Raw genomic sequence first — 13,632 nt, 5'->3', positions numbered from 1 at the left:
AATTTGTTAAATGCTTCCTCTCAGATCCCGTAAAGACCAGGAGAGTTGTGCCGAGGACTTTGTTTTCTGGCCTTCCGTTCGTGGTTCTAAAAGCGCTGAAACATCCGTATAGTATTCACAACAACTGCGCATAGTGGCTTCCGGGACATTTAAAAATAGTTAAACTATTTGTACTCTTTAATTCCTTAAAAAAAAATTTTTTAACGTTTCTTTATTTTTTGAGAGAGAGAGAGAGAGACAGAGTGCAAGCGGGGAGGGGCAGAGAGAATGGGAGACACAGAATCTGAAACAGGCTCCAGGCTCTGAGCTGTCAGCACAGAGCGCGACGCGGGGCTCGAACCCACAAACTGTGAGATCATGACCTGAGCCGAAGTTGGCCGCTTAACTGACTGAGCCCCCCAGGTGCCCCAATCATCTTTTATTTTTTAATTCCTTGGATTATTGCCACTCAGCGTGCACGTCCATGGATTGGTAAGGAGCATGCATCAAAATGTAATCGACACACGGCTTCCTTCATTGAGAAAGTCTTGCCATGAAAAGCATCAACTCAACTGAAACAACCTGCTTAAGGATGTAGATATTGGGGCGCCTGGGTGGCTCAGTCAGTTAAGCGTCCGACTTCGGCTCAGGTCATGATCTCATGGTTCGTGTGTTTGAACCCCGCGTTGGCCTCTGTGCTGACAGCTAGCTCAGAGCCTGGAGCCTGTTTCGGATTCTGTGTCTCCCTCTCTCTCTGACCCTCCCCTGCTCACGCTGCCTCTCTCTCTCTCTCTCATAAATAAATAAAACATTAAAAAAAAAAGGATGTAGATAGTTTTAATTCTGATATAATCTCCTTAACTCAAGGCAGAGAGGTAGCAAAAGAGCTCACATACCAGACCTCAGGGCATACTTTGAGTTAAGGGTTGACAAAATTTTTGTACAGGACAAGATGGTGAATATTTTATTTTATTTTAAAAATGTTTTATATTTAGTCTTAACAGAGACAGAGCATGAAGGGGGAGGGCCACAGAGAGAGGGAGACACAGAATCCGAAGCAGGCTCAAGGCCCTGAGCTGTCAGCACAGAGCCTGACGCGGGGCTCGAACCCATGAACCGTGAAATCACGACCTGAGCCAAAGTCGGATGCTTAATCGACTGAGCCACCCAGGCGCCCATCCCCCTTTTTTAATGAAGATGGTAAATATTTTAGATTTTGTGAGCCACTTAGGGTCTCTATCACACATTCTTTTTTTTTTTTTTTAATAACCCTTTAAAATGTAAAAACAATTCTAAGCTTGTGGGGCCCAAACCAAACCATATGGGCTGTCTTCGGTCCATTGGATATAGTTTGTTGACAGATTAACATTGTCATTGGCAAAAAAAACCAAAACAAAACCAAAACAAAAAACCGAGGCGCCTGGATGGCTCAGTCGGTTAAGCATCCAACTTTGGCTCAGGTCATGATCTTGCAGTTTACCGGTTTGAGCCCCGCATTGGACTCTGCTGACAGCTTGGAGCCTGGAACGTTCCTCGGATTCTGTGTCTCCCTCTCTCTTAGCCCCTCCCCTGCTCGTGCTCTGTCTCGGTCTCTCTCTCGAAAATAAACATTAAAAAAAATTTAAAAAAACCCCAAACCCCGAAACTGTCATTGGCTACAAATTGTGTGAAAAATGTTGATTATAAAAACATAGTGATTTTGTGGAAACAAAGGCAAGAAAATTAAATTGTATGTCATAAATATATGATAGATTATGAATTTATCAGGGATGATTCTGACATGCTGTGCTTGTCATCAGTATGTTCCAGGCACGTTTTTCCCCCTGTCGCAAGATCTGGAACCTTCTACCCCAGAGGGGAAGGGTAGTTTGAATGGAGTTCTTATAGGGTGTTTCCTTACACCGCGAGCCAATTTTCCGGGCTGATCAACTACCCAGAGAGTGTGCGACTCTACTCCTTGGTGAAAACGTATCAGACCAAGAGACTCAGGCTTCTGCACCAATGGCCAGTCAGACTGTCTCTCTTGGAAGTCAAATTGGGCCTGCGAAGCAAGGCTCTGTGGGTGGCTGGACGTCAGACGTCACACTCAAGAGCTGCAGACATGCCCCTTATGCCATGCGGACTGAGGGGCTGAGAAGACCAGCCTTGTTCACAAGGAGAAGCTGAAACGAGAGACGCCTGACAGCCTTCTGGTTCTTTCCTGAGGTCTGGCTGCAGTTCTGCCCTGGGATTTTGTGAAACTATACCCTTATAATTCTTCCTTTTTGCTTAACCTAATTTGTGTAGGCTCCTGTTGCTTATAACCACAGTGTCCTGAATAATATGACCATTCTGTGTGTCCGCCTGTTTTCAAAACAGAAAAGCTTAAACGAAACGATTTCTCCGTGGGTGGTGTGGACGCAAGAATCAGGTCAGACAATCACAGCCACACAGGCCTGCCTGCAGCCTTGAGTTTCAGACACAACCGAGCAGCCCGGCCCAGGGCAACAACATGGGTTTCCTTCCAGGACAGTGAAAGACAGTGAAGTGTCCCTTAAGGTGAAGTGATGGTGAAGGAGACCAAAGCTAGTGAAGTAATCCTTGTGGATACTTCTGCTAAACACCAGATTTCAGGACGAGTTGGTGCAAATAATTGTGTTGGCCTCCAGGGGGAGCTCGAGCCTGCTCTCTCTGCTTCCTCTCTATCCACTTATTCTTGTGCCCTGCTCAGGAAAGGAACATTGCTACCATGACTTTCAAAAAAGAGGGACCTGCGGGCTCCCATGGTTGTGGCTTCTTGCTGGCTTGTGAGGGTGTGTCCATTTCACGTGGATGAACTGGACCTGGGGCTGGGATCTGCTTTGTCCTGGACACCCTCTCCTCCACNTTCTCCACATCCTCGCCAGCATCTAGAGTTCTCTGATTTGCTCATTTTAGCCACTCTGACTGGTGTGAGGTGGTATCTCAGTGTGGTTTTGATTTGTATTTCCCTGATGAGGAGGGATGCTGAGCATCATTGTTTTTGATTTTTAATAGACCAAAAAATATATATAAGCCACTATGAAAAGGTTATCTGTAGGGGCACCTGGGTGGCTCAGTTGGTTAGGCATCTGACTCTTAATCTTATTATTTAAAAATTATTTTTGATATATAGAGAGACAGAAGGGGCAGAGAGAGAGGGAAACACAGAATCTGAAGCAGGCTTCAAGCTCCAAGCTGTCAGCACAGAGCCTGATGCAGGATCTGAACCCACGAACTGTGAGATCATGACCTGAGCCGAAGTTGGACGCTTAACCGACTGAGCCACCCAGGCACCCCTGACTCTTGATCTCAGCTCAGGTCTTGATCTCAGGGTTGTGAGTTCAAGCCCCATGTTGGGCCCCATTCAAGCCTCTTGTTGGGCCCCATACTAGGAGTGGATCTTGTTAAAAAAAATAATAATAATAAAGATTATCTATTAGAGTGCTTTTGCCTATAAGTACCAGAAACTTGACCCAGGTTGAGGCTTGTCTTGAATGGTCTCATATATAGCTTGAACCCTAAGATGGGAAAGACCGCAGGTATCTTATGATCGGGAAGACCAGGGAGTCTGAGCCCTGGCTGTTCGTTCAGTCCATCTGGCAGCTCCACGTTCTTCCATCTAGTAGGAGTCCCCTTTTCCATTATCTTCCATATCCCCATCTGAGTGGTCCTTGGGCAGGGTGACTCTTCTGTGGCTTGTCAAAGCTCTAACTGCCCCCTCCCTGTCAGTGGTGTGCACCTGCCTTGGACTGGCTATCAGAGGTAACGCTCATTAGCGGTTATCAGTCAGAGTTTTAAAAAATGTTTATTTATTTTTGAGACAGAGAGAGACAGAGCTTGAGGCGAGGAGGGACAGAGAGAGAGGGAGACACAGAATCTGAAACAGGCTCCAGGCTCTGAGCTGTCAGCACAGAGCCCGACACGGGGCTTGAACCCATGAACCGGGAGGCCATGACCTGAGCCGAAGTCAGACGCTTAACCGACTGAGCCACCCAGGCTCCCCTCAGTCAGATTTTTAAGTAGATGGAAATTGCCAGTGAAATCTCATTAGCTATTCTGTAAAACGTAAGAGGTTTTTCTGTCATTTCTAGTCAATTCTAGACAGCTTGTCTAGACAAAGTCTTTGAGATGTGGGAAACTCGTTTTGGTAGCCACTGACCTGTATGCTTTGTTTATCCTCTGACACAGGGAACTGGCTTCTGCCTGGAGGCTATTCAAAATCTTCTAAGGTACAGAGAGACTGTAATCTGTTCTTTGCCCCCAGGTTCTTCCTCTTTGCGAGCAGAAAATATTTAAAGTATTGCAATGTACTAGGCTGGTCATTTGCTCTAACCGGTCTCCTGCTATGTCTCCCATCTCTGTTGGTGCTTTCTCTTGGGGTACAGAATTCAGCTGTCCCTGCCCTGCAAGGATCCAAATTATAGGACTGCCAGAAAGCTTGGATTGCATACCACTCTTAAAATAACGATGTTACACCTGCTTTAAAACAGAGCACCTCTGGCCTGAAACTTGTCTTCCTTACAGGGCCATCCTAAAAACTGCTGCATGAAGTCACAAACGCATGCCTGCATCCTGATTTTTCCTACCAGTTCCCATTCTTGATACTCTATAGTCTTTTTTTAAATATATATATTTTTAATGTTTATTTAAAATATTTTATTTATTTTTGAGGGGGAAATGGGCAGAGAGAGAGGGAAACAGGATCAGAGAGTCTGAGGTGGGGCTTGAACTTACAAACTGAGATCGTGAGCCAGGCTGAAGTCTGATGCTTAACCAACTGAACCACCCAGGTGTCCCTCTTTTTTTTTTTTAACTTTATTTATTTATTGGGGGGGAGGGGCAGAGAGAAAATCCAAGGCAGGCTCCTTGCTGACAGCTCAGAACAAAATGACATGGGGCTTGAACGGTGAGATTATGACCTGAGCTGAAACCAAGAGTTGGATGCTTTACCGACTGAGCCACCCAGGCGCCCCTGTTCTTTCTTTCTTTTTTTTTTTTAAGTTTTTTAAAAAATTTATTCCTGAGAGAGAGAGAGGCAGTGTGAGTAGGGGAGGGTCAGAGAAAGGGAAAGACAGAATGTGAAGCAGGCTCCAGGTTCTGAGCTAGCTGTCAGCACAGAGCCCAACGCGGGGCTTGAACCCACGAACCATGAGATCATGACCTCAGCCAAAGTCAGATGCTTAACCGACTGAGCCACCCAGGTGCCTCTGTTCTTTCTATATATATACTTTAAGAAAAGGCAAAACTAATCCTTCGGTGACAGAAAACAGAGTAGTGATTTCAGGGGAACAGGATAGGGAATGACTAGAAAAGTGTACCAGGGAACTTTCTGGAATGATGGAAATGCTCTGTATCTTGATCTAGGTGACAGTCACACAACTGTATGTATACATACATTTGTAAAAAATAATCAATTTCTTCAGTTAAGGTGTATGCATTTTACTTTATGTAAATAACATCTCAATAAAATATCATTTTAAAAACTAGACATATGGACTATTATTAAATGAGTAAAACAAAGTACAGAAAGGTGTTTTCACTTCTTAAAAGGAGTATGGGGCATCTGGCTGGCTCAGTCAGTAGAGTGTGTGACTCTTGATCTCAGAGTCAAGAGTATGCATATTCGTGTATATTTGTATATGAATAAAATATCTCTAGGAGGAGAGCATCAGACGTTGCCTTTGAGACCAGAAAATTAGAGCGAAGACGTTTTATCTGTGCATTTCCTTTTTTAATTTTATATTGTGCTCGTGTATGACCGATGTAAACATTTTAAGCTTTTTAAGGAAAGAAGAAACAAGGTTTTTAAGTAACCTGTCATCTGAAGCACAAAAGCAGGACATAGAATTATACAGTGAGGGCTATGTAAAAATGCGTTTTAAAAAAGGAAATGAAACAAATCAAGTGTCAGAGGTGCTTGGGGGAGAGCACCTGGCTGGCTCACCTGGAAGAGCGTGGGGCTCTTGATCTCAGGGTTATGGGTTTGAGCCCCACATTGGATGGAGAGATTACTAAAGAAAATACATTAAAAATAAATTAAAATAAATAAATAAATAAATAAATTTGCTTGTTGGAATTGTGTTTATTTAAAACTCTTTCACCGTCCCTATCAAAATAACACCAGCATTCTTCACAGAGCTAGAACGAACAATCCTAAAATTTGTACGGAACCAGAAAAGACCCCAAATAGCCAAAGCAATCATGAAAAAGAAAACCAAAGCTGGAGGCATCACAATCCCAGACTTCAAGCTCTATCACAAAGCTGTAATCATTAAGGCAGTATGGTAGTGGCACAGAAACAGACACATAGACCAAGGGAACAGAAGAGAGAACCCAGAAATGGACTCACAAGTGTATGGTCAACTCATCTTTGACAAAGCAGGAAAGAATATCTAACAGAAAAAAATCTCTTCAGCAAATGGTGCTGGGAAAACTGGACAGCGACTTACAGAAGAATGAACCTGGGCCACTTTCTTACACCATCCACAAAAATAAACTGAAAATGGATGAAAGACCTAAACATAAGACAGGAAGCCATCAAAATCCTAGAGGAGAAAACAAGCAACAACCTCTTTGACCTCGGCCGCAGCAACTTCTTACTCAACACGTCTCCGGAGGCAAGGGAAGCAAAAGCAAAAACGAACCACTGGGACTCATCAAGATAAAAAGCTTCTGCACGGTAAAGGAAACAACCAGCAAAACTAACAGGCAGCCGGCGGAATGGGAGAAGATATTTGCAAATGACATAACACATAAAGGGTTAGTATCCAAAATCTACAAAGAACTTATCAAACTCAACACCCAAAAAGCAATGAAAAGTGGGCGGAAGACATGAATAGACACTTTTCCAAAGAAGACATCCAGATGACTAACAGTCACATGAAAAGATGTTCAGCATCACTCATCATCAGGGACATACAAATCCAAACCACAATGAGATGCCACCTCACGCCTGTCAGAAGGGCTAACATGAACAACTCAGGCAACAACAGATGTTGGCGAGGATGAGGAGAAAGAGGAACGCTTTTGCACCGCTGGTGGGAATGCAGACTGGTGCAGCCACTCTGGAAAGCAGTGTGGAGGTTCCTCAAAAAGTTAAAAACAGAACTACTCTATGACCCAGCAATTGCACTACTAGGTATTTATCCAAGGGATACAGGTGTGCTGTGTCTAAGGGGCACATGCGCCCCAATGTTTATAGCAGCGCTGTTGACAATAGCCAAAGTATGGAAAGAGCCCAAATGCCCATCAACTGATGAATGGATAAAGAAGATGTGGTGTATACAGCCATAAAAAAGAATCTTGGCCATTTGCAGCAATGTGGATGGAGCTAGAGGCAATTATTATGCTAAGCGAAATAAGTCAGTCAGAGAAAGACAAATATCATATGATTTCACTCATATGTGGAATTTAAGATACAAAACAAATGAACGTAAGGGAAAAGAAACAAAAATAAGATGAAAACAGAGAGGGAAACAAACCATAAAAGACCCTTAAATACAGAGAACAAACTGAAGGTTGCTGGTGGAGTGTTGGGGGGGATGGGCTAAATGGGCCATGTGCATCACGGAGGGCACTTGTTGCGATGAGCACTGGGTATTACATGAATCATGTAACATGATTTAGGATCACTAAATTCTATTCCTGAAATCATTATTACTCTATGTGTTAACTAACTTGGGTTTAAATTTAAAAAAGAAATCAATAAAATTAAAAATTAAAAAAAAAAATCTTTCTACTTGGGACGCCTGGGTGGCTCAGGTGGTTAAGCATCGGACTCTTGATGCCCGCTCAGGTCAGGATTTCACAGTTCTTGAGATCCAGCCCCACGTCAGGCTCTGTGCTGACAGCACAGAGCTTGTTTGGGATTCTCTCTCTCCCTCTCTCTCTGCCCCTACCTCACTCGCACACGTGTGGCTTCTCTCTCTCAAAATAAATACATAAACATGTAAAAATCTTTCTACTTTACTGCATTTTCTACATTTTCCATTAGAATGCTTCAATTTTTTTACAATTAAAAAAAATTTTTAATGTTTAATTTTGAGAAATAGAGACACATAACATGAGCAGGGGAGGGGCAGAGAGAGAGGGAGACACAGATCTGAAGCAGGCTCCAGGCTCTGAGCTGTCAGCACAGAGCCCGAGGTGGGACTTGAACCCACTAGCCGTGAGATCACGACCTGAGCCAAATCAGAAGCTTAACTGACCGAGCCACCCAGGCGTCCCTACCTTTTTGTTGTTGTTGTTTACTTATTTATTTTGAGACCGAGACCATGCGAGTGGGGGAGAGGCAGAGAGAGAGGGAAAGAAAATCCCAAGAAGGCTCTACACTGTCAGCCCAGAGCCCGACATGGGGCTCGAACTTACGAAGCCATGAGATCGTGACCTGAGCCAAAAGCAAGAGTGGACGGTTAATCAACTGAGCCACCCAGACGCCCCATAGAAATGCCTCACCTGTATAATCTGAAATGATAAATTATTTTAAAAAGAGAAAGTGACAACACTCGAGAAAAGGATAAAATGTGGATGTTGCTTTGTTCAAAGAAAGTAGGCAGCCAGATTGCCCCGTCAGAGCCTCAGGAGCGCCAGGCCCGGAGCAGGGGGCTGGGCAGGAGACCCAGGGCATCACTGGTCACCTTGCACAAGGTGGTACTTACGGCTCGTCTGACATAGCTGGGGCTCCCAAGGCAAAGTAGGGGATTCGTGGCAGATGTCACCTATCTTGGGTACAAGGGCACAGAGCAAGGCTGACTGTCGCCCAGCTAACCGGGAGCAGCGACCACATGGATAAAGGAAACTGACCAGACGCAGACTTGACAGTGAGCACGACTCCTTTCCACTGACTCAAAACAGTACTGTACCTTCACTAGTCATTTACAGGCTCCCAAGAAACTTGGAAGAATATCTTAAAAGTCTCTAATCCGGGACTTCAGCTGTCTTTTCTTAACCTCTGAGCCCATGAAACTTTCTGGGGGTGCCCTCTGTCTCAGTTCAGCTCTTCGGGTGCCTCCGTGGAAGCCGTCTACCCCCACCACCCACAGAGCCCAGACTCCCCCAAGCTCTGGGAACCACCTTGCGGAGGCTGAGGGTCAGCTCTCCAAGCCTTCATGAAATGTCATGTTTGGGGTGTCACGGATGACAGATTGATGTTAAACTAGTTGTGCTGGGGCAGGGAGATTACATATTGTCTGTTTTCTCTGTTGCCTCCAAAACAACAAATGTGATGGTAAGGAAATGTAGCCTCTTCCTCCCGAGTTCTCCTGTGCCCTCCGAGGGGGTTCAATGAATGTGTTTGGCACTAGCCCCATTTCAAAACCAGCAAGTCCTGGGCCCTGTCCCCAAAAGAATTCACAGTCCTACTCAGAGGAAGGGGGGACGGAAGATGGGAGACACTGAGCCACAGCACACAAGTACCTATCATTCCAGCAAGTAGTGACAAAAGCTGTGAGGGAGATGATGATTCCACTGGAGGAATTCATGAGTGGGGATTATAGCCAGGGGATTTGGCTGGTAAAAATTTTATTTTTTTTTTTAATTTTTTTTAATGTTTTATTTATTTCTAGGGGAGAGAGAGAGAGACAGCGTGAGCAGGGGAGGGTCAGAGAGAGAGGGAGTCACAGACTCTGAAACAGGCTCCAGGCTCTGAGCTGGCAGTCAGCACAGAGCCCATCGCGGGGCTCGAACCCACAAACCGCGAGATCATGACCTAAGCGAATGTCGGACGCTTAACCGACTAAGCCACCCAGGCGCCCCGGCTGGTAAAAATTTTCAAGCTGGGGAGGTGGAGGGAAGTGGAAAAGAAGAATGAAGGAATAGGAGGAGGGAGAAGTCCTCCTACTGGACAGACGGAACTATCTCCCATACACTTTCTTCTTTTTTTTTTTTTAATTAATTTATTTTTGAGAGAGAGAGAGGCAGCGTGAGCAGGGGAGGGTCAGAAAGAGAGGGAGACACAGAATCTGAAACAGGCTCCAGGCTCTGAGCTGGCTGTCAGCACAGAGCCCTACGCAGGGCTCAAACCCACGAACTGTGAGATCATGACCTGAGCTGAAGTCGGATGCCTAACCGACTGAGCCACCCAGGTGCCCCCCGTACACTTTCAAAGGGTATAATCGCAACTCTTTAGGATTCCTATAGTAGCTTTTGAAAAATTAATTTCAACACACGTTGAAATAGATGGGAAACCAGAGATGCCAAAGTCATGTGATATTAAGTCAATTCGATATCGTCACTCCAGCCTGATAAAGAGACATCCTTATCTCACCACAGAAACTCAATGGGAGTTTGGTTCATTCCTCAAAGTGGAAGATCTTTAATGTTTCTTCGGACAATATACAAGAGTCATAAAATGTTTTTTCAAGCAATACAGAAAATCGTAAACTAGGAGAAAAGAGCCTCAGCAATTGATTCCCCAGGGCTATCTGTCAACAGCACACCTTTTTGGATTTGGGTTCCACACGTTCTTGACCCAATGCAAGAGAAAGGGATTCTGGGTGACTTAAACAGGAAAGGTACTTGAGTGGAAGAAGTCAGAGAGTTTGTAGCATCAGAGGGAAAGCAAACCTAGGGAAATGGTCAAGAACCAAGGGGAACTAGGCAACCAGGGACCCGGCCAAGGTCAGGATCCTCAGGATCCTGGGCTGTCTGGTTAGGACACCACCTCTGCTGCCAGCGGACATGTCCTGGCTGCTATCACTGACCCCGAGGCACTGTGTGTCAGCAGCTGCAGACCAAGTTCTACAGCGTCCTGTTTCTGGCCATCAGTCACTCTGGATTGTGAAGTCCAGCTGAGCAAGCTAAGGACACATTCACTGTCACTCTGGAGAGCGAGTTCATCTGTCTGGGAGCACAGCCGGGCCACCACCCACACCCACACATGGTTGGATCCCTCAGGAAAGGCAGGCAGATGACACAGGGCAAATCAATGGCAAATGCTTATTACACACCTGTATCCAGCTTTTCTGGCTCTATGTTAGCGGGAATTTCTTACACGTACGAATTACTAAGTAGATGTTTATTCTGGTTGGGCTCGTTTCATGTCAATACGACAAATCAACGTAAGACCCCAAAATAATACAAGACATCAAAATGATGTCAATTCAATAACAACTCATCCCCTAAATGCCTGCACAGCATTACTCGCACAGCTATTGTCCATATTACTAGATCGACTTTCAACCGATGGACATTTACTTTCTGTTCTTTACTACGATGAACAGCACAGCCGAGAACATCCCCGAACACTCCGCACGGGTCTTAAAGTAGTCCTTNTCACAGACTCTGAAACAGGCTCCAGGCTCTGAGCTGGCAGTCAGCACAGAGCCCATCGCGGGGCTCGAACCCACAAACCGCGAGATCATGACCTAAGCGAATGTCGGACGCTTAACCGACTAAGCCACCCAGGCGCCCCGGCTGGTAAAAATTTTCAAGCTGGGGAGGTGGAGGGAAGTGGAAAAGAAGAATGAAGGAATAGGAGGAGGGAGAAGTCCTCCTACTGGACAGACGGAACTATCTCCCATACACTTTCTTCTTTTTTTTTTTTTAATTAATTTATTTTTGAGAGAGAGAGAGGCAGCGTGAGCAGGGGAGGGTCAGAAAGAGAGGGAGACACAGAATCTGAAACAGGCTCCAGGCTCTGAGCTGGCTGTCAGCACAGAGCCCTACGCAGGGCTCAAACCCACGAACTGTGAGATCATGACCTGAGCTGAAGTCGGATGCCTAACCGACTGAGCCACCCAGGTGCCCCCCGTACACTTTCAAAGGGTATAATCGCAACTCTTTAGGATTCCTATAGTAGCTTTTGAAAAATTAATTTCAACACACGTTGAAATAGATGGGAAACCAGAGATGCCAAAGTCATGTGATATTAAGTCAATTCGATATCGTCACTCCAGCCTGATAAAGAGACATCCTTATCTCACCACAGAAACTCAATGGGAGTTTGGTTCATTCCTCAAAGTGGAAGATCTTTAATGTTTCTTCGGACAATATACAAGAGTCATAAAATGTTTTTTCAAGCAATACAGAAAATCGTAAACTAGGAGAAAAGAGCCTCAGCAATTGATTCCCCAGGGCTATCTGTCAACAGCACACCTTTTTGGATTTGGGTTCCACACGTTCTTGACCCAATGCAAGAGAAAGGGATTCTGGGTGACTTAAACAGGAAAGGTACTTGAGTGGAAGAAGTCAGAGAGTTTGTAGCATCAGAGGGAAAGCAAACCTAGGGAAATGGTCAAGAACCAAGGGGAACTAGGCAACCAGGGACCCGGCCAAGGTCAGGATCCTCAGGATCCTGGGCTGTCTGGTTAGGACACCACCTCTGCTGCCAGCGGACATGTCCTGGCTGCTATCACTGACCCCGAGGCACTGTGTGTCAGCAGCTGCAGACCAAGTTCTACAGCGTCCTGTTTCTGGCCATCAGTCACTCTGGATTGTGAAGTCCAGCTGAGCAAGCTAAGGACACATTCACTGTCACTCTGGAGAGCGAGTTCATCTGTCTGGGAGCACAGCCGGGCCACCACCCACACCCACACATGGTTGGATCCCTCAGGAAAGGCAGGCAGATGACACAGGGCAAATCAATGGCAAATGCTTATTACACACCTGTATCCAGCTTTTCTGGCTCTATGTTAGCGGGAATTTCTTACACGTACGAATTACTAAGTAGATGTTTATTCTGGTTGGGCTCGTTTCATGTCAATACGACAAATCAACGTAAGACCCCAAAATAATACAAGACATCAAAATGATGTCAATTCAATAACAACTCATCCCCTAAATGCCTGCACAGCATTACTCGCACAGCTATTGTCCATATTACTAGATCGACTTTCAACCGATGGACATTTACTTTCTGTTCTTTACTACGATGAACAGCACAGCCGAGAACATCCCCGAACACTCCGCACGGGTCTTAAAGTAGTCCTTCAAGGATAAGTTAACAGAAGTGAAACCGCTGAGTCCACTGTTGTCAAAAAGTTGACCTGAAAAAAGCCCAGACGCGGGTCTGCCCCTCCCTGACACCCACCGCGCAGATTGCGAAGAGCCACCGACGCACCAAGTGGGGGGTGGGGTCCCCCGCGGAGAAGGACGCGGAAGCGCCGCGCGCTCGGAATCGCGGCCCCGCGCGCGCGCGCCGGAGCTTTGAACCGCCGTCCCGCCAAATATGAGTCCGCCTTCCACCCCGCTGGGCCACCGCGGCCCTGGCACCCTGTGTCTCGCGGAAATAAATAAATAAGCGAGTCCGGAGCCCGGGCGGCGTGCGCCAAGCCTCCTGCTCCGGGCAGGGGCCGAAGCCGGCCTGCTCCGCCCCCACCCCCTACCCCGGCCCGTCGTCCCCCAGGCTTCCCGGGGCGCGCGTCAGGACCCCGGAGGAGAGCAGGAAGAGCGGCGGCAACGGATGACACCGCGGGACTCGCAACGTCGGGGGCCGCGGAAGCCCTTGTTGCTCCGCTTCCGCCCGCCCGAGCGGCCTCGGGCCCAGAGCCCAGGGGAGACCCCGGCCCCCGCCGCCGCCCTCGGCCGGCGGCGCCGCGCGCCACGTGGCTTGAGAAGCCTCCCGGCCGAATAAAGCAGCCAGCAGGTCCCATGGTGTAATGGTTAGCACTCTGGACTTTGAATCCAGCGATCCGAGTTCAAATCTCGGTGGGACCT

General features: G+C 46.6%; 1 non-coding gene across 1 annotated transcript; it reads left to right on the top strand.

The window, feature by feature from the left end:
* Window positions 1-13,560: 13,560 nt before the first annotated feature.
* TRNAQ-UUG (transfer RNA glutamine (anticodon UUG)) lies at window positions 13,561-13,632 on the top strand. Its single transcript has one exon. It is a non-coding gene; the product is annotated as a tRNA-Gln (tRNA).

The sequence above is a fragment of the Crocuta crocuta genome, unplaced genomic scaffold (assembly GCF_008692635.1).
Source record: "Crocuta crocuta isolate KB4526 unplaced genomic scaffold, BGI_CrCroc_1.0 scaffold352, whole genome shotgun sequence".
Taxonomy (NCBI): domain Eukaryota; kingdom Metazoa; phylum Chordata; class Mammalia; order Carnivora; family Hyaenidae; genus Crocuta; species Crocuta crocuta.
The sequence above is the reverse complement of the archived record's forward strand: the minus strand, read 5'-3'. Positions and strand labels throughout refer to the sequence as shown.